At 41.0% G+C, this 8,073-nt stretch overlaps 1 long non-coding RNA gene across 2 annotated transcripts in view; it reads right to left on the bottom strand.

Annotated features, from left to right (window-relative positions):
- Positions 1–1,963: 1,963 nt before the first annotated feature.
- Positions 1,964–8,073, bottom strand: part of LOC116057392 — a 135,952-nt gene continuing 129,842 nt past the window's right edge. The window contains exon 7 of one of the 2 annotated variants that reach the window (XR_004106803.2): positions 1,964–2,815. This is a non-coding gene — a long non-coding RNA (uncharacterized LOC116057392). The remainder of the gene's footprint in view (positions 2,816–8,073) is intronic. The other variant, XR_004106805.2, reaches the window with a different exon arrangement.

Genomic DNA, 8,073 nt, shown 5'->3' with positions numbered 1-8,073 from the left:
AGCTCAAAGACAAAAGTATAAAATGTTTTTTTTTATTTGTGTTTTTTTTTTGGGGGGGGGGGGGTCGGTCATCAGTACTCAGTTCATTCATGGGGCAGATACAGTACAGCATAGCATATCAACATCAGATGTGACAAATGCAGGAGCGGAGAAGGTTAAGCTGGGAAGATTTTGTTATGTATGGCTAGACCGCCACACAGGGCAGCCAGTGTCTCCCTCCTGCCAGGGCCAGAGTTTCCTCTCACCACCTGATTCAGCACCCAACATCTGCCCCAAATTAGCATGCGGACAGTCATACCCAAACCCCTGGAGCCGGCCAACAAGGGGCCGAGGCAAACAGATCCCCATGACACACAGACTAATGCAGGCAGACGGACGGCCCACAGGAACGCCTCACATGTTCCACAGAGGGAATGCAAAACATCCTGCGCTCAGCAGCACCTCAGAGTACAGCGCACATCTGGGCTGCAGATGTACCGTCAGCAGAAAAGAGGCGAGAAGCTGCTGTACGGTTCTGCATGCGTGCTTGGATGCTCATGTGTATGAGTGACGGTGTGTATCCATATTTACACAGCACACACTCTTTTTTTTCATAGAGAGGCTGTGCACACGTGTGTCTATGTATATAACCAAATGGGCCGTAGCAGAAGCAGCATTTCTGTGGGTGGAAGGAGAGAAGGTCAGAGGAGAAGACACAATCAGCCATTGAGAGCTAGATTGTGTTTAGAAAGGCGTGGAGGCTCGACATTTATGAAGGAAGAGGACTTGTTTCAGGTCACTGGAAGACAAACACACAGATGGACGCAGATGTGACCACTACACTCTTTAAAAACAAAAAAAAAGGAAAGCAAAAAAAAGGGGAGTAGAAATGACCAGTAACACCTACAAATTCATGTTGGATAAAAAGTAGGACCGGGCCTTTGCCTTCACATCATAACAGCAAGTCTTGAAATATGCATGATGTAATATTGGACCCATCTTCAAGAAGGAAAGCCTTCAATTCCTGGAAAGCTGGTGTGCAAGGAGGCCATTGAGGGCACCTTACGTCATACTGGTGTTCATGTATCAAGTCTCAAATTTGTTTTGCAATTTAAATGATTTTTATGAATAAGCATGCAGCATTAGATTCATTTGGAGGGCTTGTTATATGACTGTGGGAAACAAGACGGTCATATAACTCATGACTCACCTCATGACCCAAGATGGCTGTCAATAGCATCACTAATAAGAGTTAAAATGAGTTGTTGAAGGGTTCACTCATCTGCCTTCAAATGTAAACTCATTCCTTTGTAAGAAAAGGAGTCAATGAGGGGTAATCAGACCACATTGTGTCTTCTTATTTGTGCTTCTTATGTTAGGTTATGTATCATCATAATTTGTTTTTGTCAAGCTCACACAATATAGTTTTAATTGGATCTGTGCCTGAGTTGTGCATTTTCTGTGGTTATTTTTGTTGTAAATTTGATTAGTGTCAGCTGCTGCAGCTGCTTCTTTAACTTAAAGAAATAGTTTCACAATTTGGGAAATATGCTTATTCGCTTTTTTTTGCAGAAAGAAAAACATGCGAAGATTGATAGCAGTCTTATCTCCGTCCATTAAATGTGAAGTTACAACCAGCAGTGGGTTAGCTTAGCTTAGCATAAAGACTTTAAACAAGCCGGAAACGGCCAGTTTGGTTCTCTTCTAAGGTAAAAAATAATAAACAAACAAAGATACAATCTGTTAATTTAGAGGGACTAGAATGCAGATTGTATTACCATTACTCATCTAACTCTCGGCTAGGAAGCAGATAAGTGCGTATCCCAAAATGTAAAAGTATTTGTATAACTCTTCACTAGTACAGTTTGTCTGTGATTTATAATTGGCCTGCTGCGTCGAGGAGTAAACCTCTATATATATATATATATATATATGAGAGCCCGCTCTACCAACTGAACTAACTGGGCGCCCCAAAGCTATTATTGTTGACTATCATTCTAACTTTATTTATATAGAAGCATTGTTTCAAAGTACTTTACAACTGTCCTGAACAAGAATAAAGGTCAACCTTAACAGGTGACGTAAAACAAGAGACCCTAGACCTATTTCTCAGGTCACCAAGTCAGTAAGTGAGAAAGCAAGCCATGCCTGAAACAGCCTCTCTTCAAGACAGGGTGCAGCACTGCTGCAGTCCACTAGGTGCCACTTGTGCTCTTTCTCTGTGCTGGTTGAGAGCAGAGATTCACTCACCCTCTCCAGATTTTTAAAACCATGTGCTCTATTAAAAAAAAAAAATCACATTTCTACCTGAGACTGAGACTTATAACCTCTAATAACAGACATATATGATGGAGGCAAACACCAAAACACATCCAAGCATATAGTCAGCTTTTCCTCTGTAATAAGATCAAAGAATAATTGAAGTAGAAATGTTGCAGAAAAGTCTCATTTTCTCTCTGTCTCTTATTTTTCCCCAAACAGACTTAACAGTAAGGGCACAGCAAAAACCACACACACTTTACATAAAACGCCTAAAACATTCACACATGCATATATATGTATATACTCAGTTTCACATGTATCATGCACTTTCCTACACATTTACAGTATCACATTTCTGAATGAATGCTACAGCGTGACTGAGGCGTATTTCCTGGCACCTGTTGGTCTCCTGAATGACTGGAAACACATCAGGGCAGAATACGGCCCGGTAGGTAAACTTTCCAGGCATTGTTGTTGTTGTTGTCCTCAGATCACATTAAGCTACTGTTTCCCTTCCTCTCTCTAGCATGTTTTGTTTCCCCGGAGGGACACCCAGGGCAGTGTTTGAGAAGTCCTGAGGGACAAAGAGATGAGAGCAAGGTAAACGGGGAAGCTCTTAAAAGACAAGAGGCTGGAAGCTGCGGCCACAAAGTGAGTCAACATACTCCAGAAGATTTTCCACATACGCAGAAGTAGTTTAGTGCCCGTCATGTAAAAGTCGTAAAGGGAGTTTTAAAACCAAACTTCTTCTTACTTATACCTTTCTCCCATGATATTTTGAAAAAGTTTACTGTGTGTTTTGTTAAAAATTCAAGAATGATCCTTAGAAATCAACAATCAATCAATGACTTTGTTCTTCCACTTAAAAGAGTAGCCCAACATGTTGGGAAACATAAACCCATACATACAGTATTTAGATGGAAAGATATTTAGGATTTTGTTACATTTGGACAAAGCCAGGCTAGCTGTTTCTCCCTTTTTCCAGACTTTGTGCTAAGCTAACCAGCTGCTGGCTGCAGCTTTGTAAACCTGAAACCACCTTTTGTATTGATATGGCTATAGTTGCTTATTTACACATCCAGGAGATAAGATGTGGGTCGTGTTTCTGGCCACCTGGCGGATGTCACTCTCCTTTTGGCTCTGTTTTTGGTCTCCACCAACTCCTGAGGGAAATATCTGCCTCTTTAGCCGCTAAATGCTCCACTATGTCCACCTGATAGGCGCTAACTTTGTTGATTGGTAGTTTGCTGAAAACATCTGCCTGCTGCGACCAAAAACAACGCTGTGAGAGCAATGACAGTAAACAAAATTGTAAAATGAGAAAAAATAATGAGCTACTGTAAAAGCTACAAAGCTTATAAATTTGATACAGACAGAAATGAGAGCGTGATTGGTGTTTTCATCATATCCCAGCAAGAAAGCAAGTTAGTTGCTCGTCTGAAATGTTGAACTATTCTTTTAAGCTGTCCCGATTGAAACGTACTGTAAGGACAAAAACAACAAAATGAGAGATGTTTATCCACCAGTCAAACACTGTTCTGCTTCAGAGGTATAATGAGTTAAGCGAGGTGGGGAGGGACAGCTTGACTCAGAGCAGGGAGAGAAAATAAATACCGTGATGAAGACACTTAGACAGGCCTTTCATAGCTCATTATTTTTACTGACATAAACCGCATCTCTCTGACTGATTAGGGAAGCCCCGCACTGTGTGTTCTGTGTGTTCCTCTCCATTAACGTGTTTGTGTGTGTTCATCTGAAGAAAGAAATAGGATGAGCTATCTCCCAGCGTGAGGTAAACACCACTGTGGGCACGTTCTAATCTCTCCTCTCACTCTTTTCTTGTCTCCCCTCCTCCCATTGAATGAAAGAGTGAGTGGGCTCAGGTTGTAATTACAGTAATGAATGATTTTGCTCTACCTTTCCGCCCATGTTACATGTTTTCTGGTTTCCCCCCCCCCCTCCCCCTCCCTGTTCCGCTGGATGTGAGTTGGCTGCTCAGGCCTCTTTGTTTTTGGTAAGGAGATCCCCTGATTATGTGGAGGTGGGTGTCCCTGGGTGTTCTTTTTTAACCACATTTTCTTTGATCTGCTCCTCCTACTCTTGCCTCGAGTGTGCTGGACTGTGAGTGTGTGCACGTAGTTCTGACGAGCCTAAAATATTAATACTACATCGTCTTCATGTGTGCACAAACGTGGTTTTACTGTGTCTGTGCTTGTGTGTGCTCACGTTTGGTGTCTTGTAATGTAAGTGCAGTCTGTGAGTGGTTTCAGTGGCTTTGGGAGTCTGCAGGAGTGTAATAATGTGGTGCTGGACGACTTTATAATTGCAGATTATAAAGTCATTTTTCGAAGTGTCACTTCGAAAAATGGGCTTCCATCTGCTCAGACTCTTTTTACACACATGATCACACACGTCTGTACCTCTAAAATCTGGGAATAGCACTGCATCCCTACATATATGGCAAAAAGCCACCTTTGCATATGGTTATTATTACATGTAGACTTCGTGTTTTAACCCCTCAACATACATTTTCTCCTTTTAGTTTTCCCTTAAGGAGCTTTAAAGCTGCTTTCATTAAATATTAGTGGGTTTTCCCATTCATTTGTTCTTATTTGGGCTAAAAAAGACTCAAAAACTTTTTTTAATTAACCATGGTTAAGATGATGTAATGTTGAACCCATACAAATGTACCACCCAACACTGCAGTTCCCCTGAGCTCTACAAAAACCTTTAACATCTTTCAACTCATTGTTTTGGTTTACGGACCTACAACTGAACTGAGAGAGTCTCACCGCTCTCATCAGCATCATTTTCAGCTGCAGCAGGCAGCCTCTTGACTTTCTGACTGTACGCTACCTGCCCAGCAACAAACGACAGACAGACAAAGTTAGCGACTAGCTGGTGAACATTTAGCAACTAAGATAGCACATGAAGTTTATAAGGTGGTAATATGTCAATGTTGTGTTTAGAATGTGTTGTGCTGCCCCAAAGTGGCCAAAAAAGAAATTATTGAGTGAAATATGCAAATGGCTGCACTGTTCCATCAAATAACACTATTTTAGATGTGTTGTGTATTATTTAACACAAATTTCAACCAAAATCTTAGTGGTATCTTGGTGTCTTTGGACAGTTTTGGATCTTCACAAGAATTAGAATTTAAGTCTAGAATTACTGCCTTGCGGTTGTATGCCTCTGCCAACCAGTCAAAATGCAGCTTACATCCATATCTGTCCAGACTCATATATTACACTGTATATGTAATAAAGACTTTTAAGCAATTTGATAAAAGGTATTAAGTACATTTTTTGGCAAAACGTGGATGCTTCACACACGTCATAATTAGTGCAGGAATTCTTGAGTTATGGCCTAAATTAATTTTGTGAGGTGACCTTTGACCTCCAAAATCTAATCAGTTCATGCTCAAGTCCAAGAGGATGTTTGTGCCAAATTTGATGAAATTCCCTCCAGGGGCTCCTGAGATATTGCATTCACAAGAATGGGACGGACAACCCGAAAACATAATGGCCCAGTTCTGTAGGTTTTAAACAACGTTTGGAAAAGTTTACAAAGTTTGTAATGACTTGAACCATCGGCAGGCAGCTGCTTGTTAAGGGGTTAAAACATTTTCTCTTCAGCTTCTCTGTTTTTGATTTCACACCAGATACTGAAAATCAGGATACTAATCACCACTAATTTATCTGATTCAGCAAAACAAAACGTTGTTATTAGCAAAGCACTCGCATTTTGGGGAAGTAAAACTACACATTTAGCAAGTTTGTACCACCAATGCAATCAAAACTTCCCCTACAGAGCCAACTACTCGATTCTTTTCATAGAGGAAGGAAGACCGAAATTGCACCATTAGAGAAAGAAAATGCTCTGCAAAAACAAACATATTGAGTGTTAGCATCATCAGGGAAAATCTGTAAGTAGATCATTTATACCCCCCCCAACACACACACACACACACACACACACACACACACACATCATTTTTACTTAATTGTCAAATCTAAAGCATGTGCAACATGAGTTCAAATTAAGTGAGCAGGGCTGAGCTCTAACCCTTTACACCTATCTCTTGTCTGCCCTTTAGCCCTCACCCCTCCTCCCTTTCTGGGTCACAGCTGGGCCGCTCCGACAGGCGTGTTGAGCGTTACCTGTCAGACAAAGCGAGCGGCCACAACTCTCTTGAGCTCTGCTGGGATCAGGAGCTGAGAGCCTTTCTGCCTCCCCAGTACTCCTTAACTCACCCCCAGCAAAAACAGCCGAGAAGTGGGAGGGAAAAATGATACGAAACCCAGAGTCACTGACCCCTGGTTCCACAAGCAGTTCACAGAGAGTTGAGTCAGAGGTGCAGGACAGCTAGTTAATTCCTCTCTTCCTCAGTGGGCTCTAGTGTGAGCTTGCATACAGTAATATATTCTACAATTACAGTACATGAGGTAGAACTGGAGGAAAAGAGGAAATCCTGTTTAAATTAAGAGTCAAGTTGACATTTGGATACACAATGGAGAACTGTCACTGTTCCAAAACATTATATGTTAGCTCTTGTGTATGCCTTAAAGGAATAAGATGTGATGCATCATTTCGTGGAGTTATATTGTAAAGGAGTGGTTTAGTATTTTAATGAACATATCTGGTGTGGACACCTCAATCTGGTAGATTAGGCACATACTTTGGGCATTGGAAGAGAGAACCGCCATGTAAATGCTGCAGTATGTGGAAGTATGTTAGGTAGCAGTTCCTCTAATGGGCACTAAAAACTGTCTTCAAAAACAGACTGTTTTGACGTGTCTGCGAAAATATCCAAATTCTCTGTTGAAAACAATGTGATTCATTTTCACACGAAATTAGAAGGTTTCAATCATTAATTTCACTTCCTTAAAGAGTATCTTTGTGGCTATTCTGAAATTGTTAGGCGGTGTGATCGCCTTTATTGGCTATCACATCACATCATCGCTGGTTGTTGTTTCCTCATTCCGCTTCAGCTCTACCCAGAATCCATCCCATCGCTGTAAATCAGGTCTGGCTCTAAGCAACAAACAAAAGGTCGTGGGTGGTAAATGCATGGATGTATAATGAGAAATAGATACCAGACTCAAATATGGCATCTGCTCCTTCCAATGGAGGTTGCTTATCTGGTGCTTTTACATGATTTGAATTCCTATTGTGCAGTCAACTCAAAATGAACATTATCATCTCTATCCTTGCCCCTCAACCCATAGTCTTTAATCATTTTTCTAGACTCTGAGAAAGTTTAACAGATATTAAGCCTATACTGTATAGTTGAAAGATTTATAACAACAATACAAATCAACCTTGTCTGTTGTTGGAGGTGTCTTGTCAACTGTTTTACCGATGTGCTTTAATGGTGGTCTATGAGAAAAATGCTTTATGGGCTCCAGGGGATTTTTTTTTTTAGTTGCATAACTGTGGTTAGCCGCTGAGGCAAATTGGCAGCACAGGCAGACTTGAACTCTTAAAGGGCCACTCCCGTGATTTAGGACAGCACTTTCAAAAAGTTTTGAAATTAACAAGAGATTGATTTAAAAGAAGATGGTCAAAATCGAAGCAGCAGAGGTGGAGATATTCTGACTTTTAGTCACTAGTATGGGTCAAGCTCCTTAACACTGGATCCTCCATTTCCCATAATGCAATGGTCAGTGTATTTCATTAGACCTTCTCTGCCTTCCTAATGGCCACTAAGTTCATACTCTACACTCATACTCAGCTTGTAACTCAGGCTTTCTGTTTAAAATCTTCTGTTCTGTTTCAAGCTCAATCTAAGGTGCAGTAAACTGAACTTTATGTGTACAATTGGTGTAGGGC

Source organism: Sander lucioperca, chromosome 18, assembly GCF_008315115.2.
Source record: "Sander lucioperca isolate FBNREF2018 chromosome 18, SLUC_FBN_1.2, whole genome shotgun sequence".
NCBI lineage: Eukaryota > Metazoa > Chordata > Actinopteri > Perciformes > Percidae > Sander > Sander lucioperca.
The sequence above is the reverse complement of the archived record's forward strand: the minus strand, read 5'-3'. Positions and strand labels throughout refer to the sequence as shown.